The sequence below is a fragment of the Ictalurus punctatus genome, chromosome 2, assembly GCF_001660625.3.
Source record: "Ictalurus punctatus breed USDA103 chromosome 2, Coco_2.0, whole genome shotgun sequence".
NCBI lineage: Eukaryota > Metazoa > Chordata > Actinopteri > Siluriformes > Ictaluridae > Ictalurus > Ictalurus punctatus.
Window position 1 is genome coordinate 18269647 of NC_030417.2, and position 14948 is coordinate 18284594.

Sequence of the window (14948 nt, forward strand, 5' to 3'; positions counted from 1 at the left end):
GCTAAAGAAGCTGAGGGTGAAGGTGATGGACTGGCCGAGCATGTCTCCAGACCTAAACCCTATTGAGCATCTGTGGGGCATCCTCAAACAGAAGATGGAGGAGCACAAGGTCTCTAACATCCACCAGCTCCGTGATGTCATCATGGAGGAGTGGAAGAGGACGCCAATGGCAGCCTGTGAAGCTCTGGTGAACTCCATGGCCAAGAGGGTTAAGGCCGTGCCGGAAAATAATGGTGGCCACACAAAATATTGACACTTTGGGCCCAATTTGGACATTTTCACTTAGGGGTGTACTCACTTTTGTTGCCAGCGGTTTAGACATTAATGGCTGTGTGTTGAGTTATTTTGAGGGGACAGCAAATTTACACTGTTATACATGCTGTACACTCACTACTTTACATTGTAGCAAAGTGTCATTTCTTCAGTGTTGTCACATGAAAAGATATAATCAAATATTTACAAAAATGTGAGGGGTGTGCTCACTTTTGTGAGATACTGTATATATATATATATATATATATATATATATATATATATATATATATATATATATATATATATATATATACATACGCACACACACAAAACTGACCTCGGACCAGTGTTCATTTTACATTCATCATTAGTCTGTAGAGTCATGTCAATGTCAGTGGCCCCAAATCAGCATATATAATCTCACCTAAATTATTTTATACTAAGTCAGGACTGACCTCAGAATAGTGTTAATTATCCTGCCTTCATGATGTATACCATCCCCAAACTGATCTATATCTATTGATCTGTATCGTGTTAAAACTGACCCCAGTGTTTATACCAAAAATTACCTCAGATCAGCATTTACACTGATCAGCCATAACATTAAAAACACCTGCCTAATATTCTGTAAGTCCCCCTTATGCCATCAAAACAGCTCGGGCACATCGAGGCATGGACTCCACAAGACCTCTGAAGGTGTGCTGTGGTATCTGGTACCAAGACGTTATTATAATGCTGAATGAGGCCACTGCCATTAGGGAATACCCATGAAGGGGAGTACTTGGTCTGCAACGTAACACCCACATGAATGACAGGACCCAAGGTTTCCCAGCAGCTTGCCTTCTTCACTGGTTGTACTTCCTTGGAGCACTTTTTATAAGTACTAACCACAGCAACACCCGAGAAGACCTGCCATTTTGGAGATGCTCTGACCCAGTCGTCTAGACATCACAATTTGGCACTTGTCAAAGTCACTCAGATCCTTATGCTTGCCCATTTTGACTACTTCCAACACATCAGCTTCAAGAAATGACTGTTCACTTGCTGCCTAATATATCTTACGTTTAACAGGTACTGTAAAGAGATAACATGTTATTCAATGTTATTAAAACCACCTGTCAGTGTCTTTAATGTTATGGCTTATCAGTGTATATTCCTGCACTTATTACTGTATACAGAAGAACAAAACAGACCCCAGATCAGCATCGCTCTTCCTGAACTCATTAGTCTATACATTGTTAAAACTGACACCAGATCAGTGTTCATATTTCTGCCTTCACTGGGGTGCAATGTAATCAAACTGACCCCAAATCAGTGTTTATAATCTTGCCTATGTTAATTTACATGAAGACAAACCTGACCTCAGAACAGTGTTTATATTCCTAGTAGTATTAGTCCATAGCAAATACTGACCTGAGATCGATAACCTATACACTTATACTGTGGCAATCCTGACCCCAGATCAGTGATATTATTTCACTTAGTATCAGATTGTGTGTGTGTGTGTGTGAGTGTGTGTGTGTGTGTGTGTGTGTGTGTGTTTCATGCTCCCTCCTCTCGAGTGCTGAGGATTGTTGTCCTGCACTATATGCTAATAGCATCATGATGTTATTTAGATCAGTGGGGTCTCGGGAGGTTTGCGTTCGAAGGTCAAGTGCAGCGAGGGGGAGGCACGTTACATTTGCACAACATCGACACGGCACTAAGCAGCTCCCTGGAGGAATGCACTGCTCTCACTCTCTCTCTCTCTCCCTCTCTCTCTCTCTTTCTCGCTCTTTCTCCCTCTATCCTTTAATCCTTTTCACCCTCACTCCCTCTCTCTCTCTCCCCCTCTATCCTTTAATCCTTTTCACCCTCTCCCTCACTCTCTCTCTCTTGGCCAGCCTGGCCTTTAGCCCTTGTATCCGCATCTTAAACGAACGCAATTGACAGGCATCCTGCTGCTCCGGTGGCCTGTGTGTGAACACACACACTGAACCATGAACCTGCAGAGAGCTTGGCTTGATGTGTACGACAGCACATCATTCACACTTCACTTGACTGGAGAATTTGATCAATATCCAGAGATTTTGAGCATAAAGTCAAAAGATGGGCATCACCACAGCATTAGTCTCACGATTACAAATCCATCAAAGTTCCCTGTACTAGGTCATATAAAGTGTAGTCTGTAATGTTTTTCTAGACATGTAGTAATTGTATCATTTCCAGAAGTCCTACTCGGATGGGATTACCTAATTACTTAAATCATTTTCACACGTCTTTAACTATAAATGGATACAAAGTACATGCCATTCTGTAATAAAAGAAAATTTGTTGGAAAATTGCTGCGGTATAAGAGGAATAAAACAGTTACGAACGTTATAGGAACATTAACATAAGCTTTATCACACCACCCTATTGTTGATTGTTTCCTATAACTGCACAAGTGTTTTTTTTTTTCACGGTGTTTACTTCATTAACGTGTACTATATTTAACAACAGTCTTATACTTTATACGGAAATCCGGAAGCACGGTTAGAAAAATAAGGTTTCCACAATCTTCTGGAACATGTGGAAATGCTGGTTTAATTTGTGTTGTGTTTAGAAGGTTGTTCACATTTCCAGTCTGACAAAAACAACATTATGGAGATGCTTTTGTTTACACTAACTACAACAACAAAATCTTGTGTTTTATATTTTAAAAATAAAAACATTCCATAATCCATAAAGCTGGATTAAAAATTAAGGCGAATGTATAGGTATTTATTTTATTCCATGTTCTCTTTATTATCAGAGTTTTACTATACCATTGCTTTATAATACTGTATACAATTTACAAACACGTTTAGCTATTTTAATGATAATGAGTCTTTATTGGTTACATAGACATTACAGCACAGTGAAATTACTTCACATACTCCTGCATGTTAGGAAGCTGGGGTCAGAGATGATACAGCGCCCCCTGGAGCAGAGAGGGTTAAGGGCCTTGCTCAAGGGCCCAACAGTGGCAGCTTGGTAGTCCTGGGGCTTGAACCCCCGACCTTCTGATCAGTAACCCAGTAACCCTTAACCGCCAAGTCACCACCGCCCCCATTTTGTTACTATTAAAAATTTTTCTTTTTCCCTAAATTTTCAGGAGTGTGCAAAAATACAACCAATTTCACAAGGGGAAGAAATTTGTCGCTACCCTGGCAAGCATAAATGTGCTATGCAAGTAGAAAACATACCAACTAGAAGAATTTTCAGCTAGCTACAGTAGCTTACGAATTTTGCATTACTTTGTTGGTTTCTAGTTAAGAGCTCATTGTGTGTAAATCTCAAACATGGAGGAAATGCTAATTAAAAGATCATCGCTAATACTCAAACGGAAACGGAAAATCGTTTAAACGCAGTGTGTGTTTCTGTGGATCAAAACAAAAGAGCATGAAATTATCGTTCATGCAAACTGGTGTTTTTCTCTTATACCATGCTAATTATTTCCCCTTGTTAAAATTCTGTGCAATTAGAGTAGTACTAATAATGATGTACCTGTATATGAACCTAAAGAGCACTTCAACGCTAAAAAATTCCCCAAGGTCTGAGCTTTTTTTACTCCAGCCAAAGCAGTTCAAATTACCGCCATTAAACCGGCAACGCTACGGCATATGCGCCGCGTCCCAAACGCAGGTGTCAGCACTATGCGTGTTTGTCGTTTTTCACGCTTTGCAGGGTCGCCGGCCAGGTGATGTGGAGTATCTGCTCCCGTGTTCTCTAATTAAAGCGCAGTAACGCTGCCTTGATGCTTCACCGAGCCTGTGATGATCGATTTGGAGTCGTCGAGGAGCTCCGAGGCTGCGCAGTAAAACAAGGAAACTTGGTTGGATTTTTGTAAGACTGTTTAAGTGTGTGACATGGAGCTGTAATTAATATAATCTTTCTGCATCTGGACTGATTCCAAGCCCATGAGAAATCACATTAATCTGACTGAGGACGATCCAAATGACATTTAGAAATAACATTCCGATTTTTTTTTCTTCTTTCAATTCGGTAAGGACATTTGGAGACATTTTACTGAGAAGCTGTGTTACTTTAGACGCTTGTAGTCAAGTTTAAAAAAAACAAAAAAAACTCTAAAGTGTTTGTGTTATTTCTCATAGACATGCATTTACTTCTCAACGTGTCTAGTCCATGGGTTTATACTGAAACTTTCTTGAGGTCCAGCTACAGAACATGGCTTAAAACACACACACACACACACACACACACACACACACACACACACACACACACACACACACACACACACACACACTCACACTCTACATACACTCTACAAACACACACACACACCAGTGAGCACACGCTCACATACACATACACACACACACACACACACACACACACACAGACAACAGTGAGCACACGCTTTCACACACACAAACACACACCAGTAAGCACACACACTCTACACACACAAACACACACCAGTAAGCACACACACTCTACATACACAAACACACACACACACCAGTGAGCATACACATTCTACACACACACACACAGAAAAACACACACACACACACACACACAGACACACAGACACACACCAGTGAGCACACACTCTACATACACACACACTCTACATGCATGCACACACCAGTGAGCACACACACTTTATATGCACACATACACACACACACACACACCAGTGAGCATACACATTCTACACACACACACACACACACAGACAAATTCTACAAACACACACAACAGTGAGCATACACATTCTACACAGACACACACACACACACACACACAACCAGTCAGAACACACATTCTACAAACACACACACACACCAGTGAGCATACACATTCTACAAAAACACACACACCAGTGAGCATACACACACACACACACACACACACACACACACACACACACACGACAATACATGTACATACACATACATACAAATACACACACACACACACACACTTGAGAAAACACACACCTCTAAAACATTATACCTACACAGCCTGTGTGTGTGCTTGCATGAAGCATGTACACACCCCAGTAACCACAACACACACACACACACACACACACACACACACACACACACACACACACACACACACCACTGATTCTCTCTGTGTGTATCTAAAAAAACTCTGGCTGCTCTTCCCACGAGGCTGATGGGAGTTTTCGGAGTGCTCCTGCCTCCCCAGACACCGTGCTTCACCAGGTGTTGTCTGCAACAGGCAATTAGTAGAATAGGTGTAGCTGTCAATCAGCGCGGCGGCGAGATTAGCTGCTTGGCCGTAATTAGCGGGTTCGAGGCTCCTCGGCCCAGAGGATAAAGGCTTTGCCAATAATGGGCCCTGGGGTATTAATTACTGAAGGTCGAAGCCGCCGAAAAGGCCGGGATCTTAGCCGCGCCGCGCGTAAGATGATTGTTTAAATTTCAAAAATAATACGGCTCTGACAGTTGTTAGCGTCCCGCGGGGGCTCGGGTACAAGGTAGCCGAGGTAATTAGTTTGAAGAGGAAAGGGCACGGTCGCGGGCGTGTTTGTGAAGAGCGAGGGAGGGGGTGAGCGAGCGAGCAAGGGAGAGAGAGTGAGGTGTGTGTGTGTGAGTGAGAGAGAGAGAGAGAGAGAGAGTGAATAAAGGAGGTAGAAAGAGTGTGTGGTGAGAGTGAAATAAAGGGAGGAGAGGAGCAAGGTGTTATAGGAAGAAAGGAAAGAGAAAAGGAGGAGGGTGAGTGACAGAAATAGAGAGTGCAGCGAGAGAGAGAACGAGAGAGACAGTTAGAGATAGTGTGAATAGTAAAAGAGATATAACAAAGGAGTGGAAGAACTAGAAATGAGAGAGGGATCAATCAAAAAGAGAGAACAGAAAAGGAAAAGAAAGAATGTCTATAAGAGAGAATGAGAGAAAAGAGATCGATGGAAAGGGAGATCAGAGAGAAAGACACGGAGAGCGAGAGAGTAATAGAACAATAGAGAAGAGTGAGATGGAGCGAGGATGGAGAAGTGAGGAGAGAAAGTGAATAAAGGGGTAGAAAGAGAGTGTAAGGTGGGAAATTGAGGGAGGAGAGGGGTAAGGTGTAATGGATAGATAAAGGGAGCGAGAGACATAGAGTGTGCAGAGAGGGAGAAAGAGAATGTATGCAGCAGAGTACAAAAGAGAGGAAGAATTAGAAAAAGGATGAGGGATAGAGAAGAGGGTAGAGAGAGGATGCATAAGAGAGAAGGAAGAGTGACAAGAACGAGGGAGAGTGAAAGCAAAAGAGAGAGAATAAAGAAAGTGATAGAGTAAGAGATGTGTAGTGAAACTGGGAGAGAGGGAATGATAGACAATGAGAGTGAGACAGACAGCTAATGAATGGAGAGAGGGTGTGAGTAGAGAGAGAGAGAGAGAGAGAGAGAGAGAAAGTGGAGTGTGTGTGTGAGAGAGAGGGAGAGAGAGGATGGACAGATGAAGTGAGGACAGACAGGGAAAAAGAGGGTAGAATGAAAATTAAACAAAGGAAAGAGAGAGAAATGAGATTGAGACAAAGATTAAGAATGGGAAGAGGAGGAATGTAAGGAGAGACAAAATGAGAGAGGAGAAAATGGATGGAGCGAGGATGAGTGTGAGACCAATTGGGGAGAGGAACTAAAGAGAGAAAGGGAAGATGGTGCAGCTATATGGTGATGGAGAAAGAGAGAGATAGAGCATGAGAGAAGAATGAGTGAGAGACAGCGAGATAGAAAAGAGGAGAGAGGGGGACAGGAGAGAAAGAAGTGTAATAGAGACGGGGGGATCTATTTTAGGATAGAGGGATAGTGTGGGGGTAAAAGAGAGAGAGGTGAGAGATGAGAATGATGGATAGAGAGAATGGAGAAAGAGAAAGAGGACAAGAAAAAGAAATTGCTAGATGAAAGAGAAGAGGTTGAACAACAGAAGGAAGAGAAAGAATGAGTTAAAAGGATAGAGTGAGTGAAAGAGAGAGAGAGACATAGAGAGAGAGAGAGAGTGAGGGAAAGAGAGAGAGAGAGAGGTGAATTGAGGGATGTAAAAGACAGAAGGACAGACAAAAAAAACAAAGGAGGGGAAAAGAAGAAACATAAAACCAGACATGTCATATTTGTCCAAGCTCTCAAAAAACAGGAAGTGGCCACCATGGGCTAATTTACACACACACACACACACACACACACACACACACACACACACACACACACACTATAAACACTCTTATTAAACTCCTAGGACTGTAGGACAAATATAGCTACAGTGCACTGTGTAGTGTCCACACAGCTGCTGTGTTTTACCCTATGTAGTCAGTATTCATAGTGAATATACAGCAATTTTGAAATGTGTCCTAACTACTAATTATATCACTTGTTATGGTAAAAAAAGAAGAGAAAGATAGAACATGAGAATTAGCAAGAAAGAGGGAATAAGAGAGATGGAAATATATGATAAAGAGAGAGAAGTTGTCAAGAGTGATGGGTAGAGAGAAGGAAGAGAGAGAAAGAGGACACGACAAAAAAAAGAGAGAAAAAAGAGGAGGCGCAGAACAGGGGAGAAGGGAGAGAGAGGTGGAAAGAGGAAGAGAAATTAATTGAGGCATGTAAAAGATGGAAAGAAAGAAAGGAAGAAAGTAGGCACCCTCATTATGTGATCATTTATTCCAAAAATGTATTTCCATCACGTATTAAAACAATAAGGCGTGGTCAGTTCCAGTGAAGGAGGTGTGGCCTCTGGTGTCTGTGTGTCAGTATTCATGAAGGAGGCGTGGCTTCTGGTGTCAGTGTGTCAGTCGTAGAGAAGGAGGTGTGGCCTCTGGTGTCTGTGTGTCAGTATTCGTGAAGGAGGCGTGGCTTCTGGTGTCAGTGTATCAGTCTTAGAGAAGAAGGTGTGGCTACTGGAGTCTCTATGCATCAGTCTCAGAGAAGGAGGTGTGGCCTTTGGTGTCTGTGTGTCAGTCTTAGTGAAGGAGGTGTGGCCACTGGTGTCTGTGTGTCAGTCTTAGTGAAGGAGGTGTGGCCACTGGTGTCTGTGTGTCAGTCTTAGTGAAGGAGGTGTGGCCACTGGTGTCTGTGTGTCAGTCTTAGTGAAGGAGGCGTGACCTTTGGTGTCAGTCTGGCATTCTCAATTTTTTTTTACAGAAATGTTGAAACAATAAATGAATGATGAGTTTCATGGCGGTGCAGTGGCTGATGTTGGTGTCTCACATCTCCAGGGCCCAGGGTTTGAGCTTGAGCGCTGGTTACTGCACTGGCTCCAACATGGTCGCCACACACCAGCGTTACGTTTGAGGTAGCGACTGCTCGGCTGAGTGTGAAGCACAGATGCTGTTCCCCGAGCGCTGCTGCCTTGTTTAAGAGGAAACAAATGGCAAATGGAAAGACATTAAGTTCCACATGTTATGCACAGGTGTCGGTGTAATAGTGCGTGTCCTGGAGATAGATAGAGAGAGAGAGAGAGAGAGAGAGAGAGAGAGAGAGAGAGAGAGAGAGAGAGAGAGAGAGCAGCCAAGCATTCTGTTTACTTCTCTCTTTAATCTTCTCCACCCGGGAGTTCGGATGAGGTGTTAGATGGATGAGAGCTTCACTCACTGTTTCCTAATTTTTTTTAAATTTGAGTATATTTAATTGTTCTATTAATCTTTGGAACCTTAGGTTGTAAATCTGTGAAGACTGTAAATCTGTTGTAAATCTGTGGAAGTTCTTCAGTTGATTATTATTTCCTGTACATGTGAATATTTGTTATCACGTTATAACACTTCATAACACTACTCTGATTATAGACAAAACGTTGTTTAAAATGTGAATTGGGCAGTGTCTAATGCTCAACATGGTGACTGCATTACATAAGAGTAGTAAGTGCTATGAATGTTTATAAACTGTAAGAGCTTTGCTTGATTATAAGCAATAAGAGCTAAGAAGGGTCATAAGCAGTATGAACTAGAACAAGTTATAAGTAGGATGATAATAATAAATATAAAGCCTAAAAATAAAACCTATGAATTGTTATAAGCAGTAAGACCTATGACGGTAGTAGGAGCTATAAAGAGCTATGAGAGGATATAAGCAGTAAGAGCTATGAAGAGCTATGAGAGGATATAAGCAGTAAGAGCTATGAAGAGCTATGAGAGGATATAAGCAGTAGGAGCTATGAAGCGCTATAAGGATATAAGCAGTAGGAGCTATGAAGCGCTATGAGAGAATATAAGCAGTAGGAGCTATGAAGCGCTATGAGAGAATATAAGCAGTAGGAGCTATGAAGCACTATGAGAGAATATAAGCAGTAGGAGCTATGAAGCGCTATGAGAGAATATAAGCAGTAGGAGCTATGAAAAGCAATGAAGGGCTGTAAGCAGTAAGTGTTATGAAAGGATATAAACAGTAGGAGCTATGAAGAGCTATGACAGGCTATAAGCAGTAGGAGCTATGAAGAGTGATGAGAGGATATAAGCAGTAAGAGCTATGAAGAGCTATAAGAGGATATAAGCAGTAGGAGCTATGAAGCGCTATGAGAGAATATAAGCAGTAGGAGCTATGAAGCGCTATGAGAGGATATAAGCAGTAGGAGCTATGAAGCGCTATGAGAGAATATAAGCAGTAGTTGCTATGAAGCGCTATGAGAGGATATAAGCAGTAGGAGCTATGAAAAGCAATGAAGGGCTGTAAGCAGTAAGTGTTATGAAAGGATATAAACAGTAGGAGCTATGAAGAGCTATAAGAGGATATAAGCAGTAGGAGCTATGAAGCGCTATGAGAGAATATAAGCAGTAGGAGCTATGAAGAGCTATAAGGATATAAGCAGTAGGAGCTATGAAGCGCTATAAGGATATAAGCAGTAGGAGCTATGAAGCACTATGAGAGAATATAAGCAGTAGGAGCTATGAAGTGCTATAAGGATATAAGCAGTAGGAGCTATGAAGCACTATGAGAGAATATAAGCAGTAGGAGCTATGAAGTGCTATGAGAGAATATAAGCAGTAGGAGCTATGAAAAGCAATGAAGGGCTGTAAGCAGTAAGTGTTATGAAAGGATATAAACAGTAGGAGCTATGAAGAGCTATAAGAGGATATAAGCAGTAGGAGCTATGAAGCGCTATGAGAGAATATAAGCAGTAGGAGCTATGAAGAGCTATGAGAGAATATAAGCAGTAGGAGCTATGAAAAGCAATGAAGGGCTGTAAGCAGTAAGTGTTATGAAAGGATATAAACAGTAGGAGCTATGAAGAGCTATGACAGGCTATAAGCAGTAAATGCTGTGAGAGGTTATAAGCAGTTATAAACAGTGCATAATCACATCAGAAGAGGATCAAATCCCACACTCAAAAGACAGGATGTTTAGTGAATCAACCCTCTTGTTTAAAACTGTAATCCCAACAGGCCTGACCCAACACACACACACACACACACACACACACACACACACACACACCCAGAGGTGGGGCACACTGTTTTTGATTAGGTGGCCTGCCTAGTTGTTTTGACTCATTGTAAGCCCACGCTAATCGCTGCAAGTCTCAGCATTTGTTTTTCACACACCGACTTACATTCCCACACACACACACACACACACACACACACACACACACACACACACACACACTCGGGTGTGTGATTGCTTCCCCCTCATTTCCCACTTTGATCCAACGTCCTATCCTAATTGAAGGGGATGGGTTTTTTTCAACTTCCTGTTTTAAAAAGAGCAACACAGGTCTTCACTCGTACATTAATCCCATGCTTTTCCCCAGTCGATTCTGGGTTTTGCCTCATCAGTATATAAAAAAAGAGGAAATGATGAAGCGTGGGCTTTGCATTTCTCCGTTGCCTACTTCAGAGGCGACGCTGGAACAAAAATCAGCAAAAAGGAGTGTAGATAGAGGGGAAAAAATCATAAAACGCGAGAATCTCTCCCTGTCCAAGGCCGGATGGAAGGGTTCCAGGGTCATTAGCGGTGCTAATGCTTGGGCCTTCGTTGGCGGGAGTTCGTAGTGTGTCCCTGGGCATTATGGGAAGGGAGCGGCATTCGCTGGATGCCGTTCATCGGCAATTAACCCGCAGCCTCGGAAAGTTGAGGAATTTTTCAGCACACCCACAGAAGGGCAACTTTATTAGTCAAGTAGCTGCATGGACACGTGTGCTGAAAATCCATGATACGATAGAGTTGAAATTTATCTAAAAGTTTGTAAAGTTTGTGCTCCCTTTCTTTCTTATCTCATTGTGGACACGTTTAAAGCCAGCAACAACACTGAGTATTTTATTTTTATTTTTTATTCTTTTCATCTAACAAGAGTTTCATGAAAAAGATGGGTGAACCGAACTGTTTCTCCAATACAATACATCAGGACATGAGAACAAAAATCTTAACAAATTCATTGCTTCTTTACATTTTTTTTTCTTCCGCTTTATTTATTAAGCTGGATGAAACTATTCTTTTCATTTTTAAGGCTTTAAAATGACTAACGGAGCTGTAAAATATGCTTTTACAAATTTAGCATTTTAAACATGATGTGAAATATATAACGTGAAATAAAATAGAAAAAAAAAGTAAATTAAATAATATTTGTGTAAAAAAAAAAAAACAATTTTTTTTTTCAAATAAAAAAATTCAACATTTTCTTACATGCATAGATTTGAAAATATTCCAGGTTCTGTATTGGAAAAAGCAAACAAACAAACAAACTATTTCTTCAATTTTATTTCTTGACTTGGACAAATGTAGTACAATCACAACATGAATGAATCATTACAGGTCAAAGATCCTGACGTATAATAATAATATTTTACTAAATGCTTAAATATATATTTTTTTTTATCCGCATTCTAATCTTCTGTGATCATATGTGCATGAAATTAAAATCAAATAAATTTCCTCAAATAAAATGCCATTTTCTGTAATAACCTAAAATCCACCGCCATCATCATCTACTGTCTCTGAGTGAAGAATAAAACCATCCTGGAAAGCTGTACGAGAAAAACAGAAACGCTCCCAGAGAACTGCAGCTTCCTCCAGTGCCAACATTCAGAAGGGCCCTAAAACAGGTGTTCTGGGAACCTGGGATGGAAATCTGAATCCGATTTCCATGAGGATGTTCCTGTTTTTGCCTGGGATGTGCCATTATTTTCAGAAAAGCCTTTTTCTTTAGGAAGACAAAGAATCAAGACAAAAAGCCCAGGCGAGTTATTATTCCATAATTCTGATTTATTATGCTGGGAGTCCTGTGGAGAGGATTCCTGAGTATCACAGAGTGGGAATGTTGAACTTTCCGTTCGCCGTGTGACGGCTGAAAAGCCAGAGCAGTAAATACAGGTAGTAAACACACGAACAGGTAGTAATACACCCTGAAGTGACTGCAGTAATGTTTCGATTGAGCTGTGGGAACCGAAGACGACGGACCAGATGTATAGGACTGCGGATATCAGCTAGTGATACTATGCATGCTAGCGCTCTTCCTCACTCGGAGACATGACATAAACGTGAAAGTAGGACGCCACCAGTTGCTCATTCAGGATGATTACTGTATGAAAGGAATAACACACAGTGGGCCATGGTGTTATAGCTGGTGCTAGCATTCGAACTCTGTTTATTAGCCTGTTGCACTAAGCTCACAGGTGTAAGCATAACTGAATTAGCATAGTAATTAACACCACAGTTCTGTTCATCAGGGTATCTGGACTGAAAAGGCAAAAAATGAAGCTAGAAATTTGAATTGAAGTGGGAAGTGTTTAAAAACAACAAAGTATTTCTTGCAATCAGTGAACTGTTGTTTATAGCTGACAACAAGCAAACAAATTAACCAATATCTCATATTGGTATTTGTATTTGATTAACATGTTTACTGTAGCTACATCCCTAACTCGTGCGCTGGGTTAAGCATATGTTTAATGGCTGCTACCAGAAAAGGAAAGAAACAAACTAAGCTTTCTTCTTCTCTGAAACGACAGAATAAAAGGGCTCGAGCGACAGGCATGCTTTTGTGTGATCAGCTCTTGCAGCAGTCGCACAGACATGCGACAAATCCTCTCAACTTGCTTCCTGCGGCAATTAAGACAGGGACGAGAGAGACACCGGGCACTTCGTTAAGACACCGCACTTCTTTTACTCTCTTTCTCTCTGTTGCTCTCAGTATGGATATTAGCATGCCGTGTTTCCTCTGAATACCAAACAGAACAGTTCCATCCACCTTCTATACCGCTTATCCTTTTCAGGGTCATGGGGATCCTGGAGCCTATCCCAGGGAGCATGGGGCACAAGGTGGGGTACACCCTGGACAGGGTGCCAATCCATCGCAGGGCACAATCACATACACATTCACACCCATTCATACACTACGGACACTTTAGACATGCCAATCAACCTACCATGCATGTCTTTGGACTGGGGGAGGAAACCAGAGTACCCGGAGGAAAGGCCGGCAGCCCGGGGAGAACATGCAAACTCCGCACATACACAGCAGTGGGAATCGAACCCCCAACCCAACCCTGGCAGTGTGAGGTGAACGTGCTAACCACTAAGCCACCGTGTGCCCCAAACTGAGTGGAACTGACAGGAAGGCTATGGTAACGCCATCGTATAACCATCCATTATATTTACATATTTACATCCGTGCCGAGCAGAAAAGCATCCGCAACACACAGAACCTTGAGGAGGAGTTTTGGAACTAACTGGGGAAAAAGATTCGATTAGATCATTGTTTCAATCAGCAGGTGTACAGGTGTTCCTAATAAAGTGACCGGTGAGTCTAATCCACCTCATTCACGTTCATTACGACTGGATTTCACACACTTTTCTAAATGAATCAATCAGGTAGTAGCTGGCACTAACGCTGGCTCACCCGTCCTCAGCTATACACTCGCTCTCTTTCTGAAACCTTCTCTGAGAACAAGAACATTTTTCTTGTTTGCAGCAGTACGAGAAAGAAGAAACCCCCCTCCTGGCTACAAAACTGACAAGTGTGTTGCACAGCAAACACGCAATCAAGAGACGCTGATGAAATCTCGCAGTGATGAAATAGCCGAGCACAATATGTGTCAGAAACTGTATTGTTTATGAAGGGTGCACTTATTAATAAAACAGCTTTGGGGGGTGAGAGAGAGAGACAAATAGACGCAGACCAACTGAAAGAAAAGCGTCGGTCCAAACAGCCCGAAGGAAGCAATGCGTGTGTGTGTGTGTGAGAGAGAGAGAGAGAGAGAGAGAGAGTAAGATTTGGGAAAAAGGGAGCAGGACTCGTGTAACTGATCAAACACAAACCCACCAGCATGAACACGCAAGAAAAACACGATTACAGCACCATGTGTGGAAAAAATTCACACCAGAGATTCACACCCGAAGTAATCAATATTTAAGATTCTGTACCAACGCATTATGATGTAATACTTCCAATATTGTTTTTGTATTTCTACAAGTGTTGGCTGTTTCTTTCTTTATCTGCCCTTTTTTTTTTAGCTTACTATCAGTTATTACAGTTCCACTGGTTGTTTCAGGCTTAAGTGGGTTGACACAAGCAGGCCACGCCCCCTTTGCAGGGTTTGACATGCATAGAAGCCACACCTCCTTCAGAGAGTGTGACAAAAACAGAGGCCACGCTTCCTGCACTGACACTGACAGGCACAGAGGCCACGCTTCTTTCACTGACACTGACAGGCACAGAGGCCACGCTTCTTTCACTGACACTGGTAGGCACAGAGGCCATGCTTCCTTCACTGACACTGACAGGCACAGA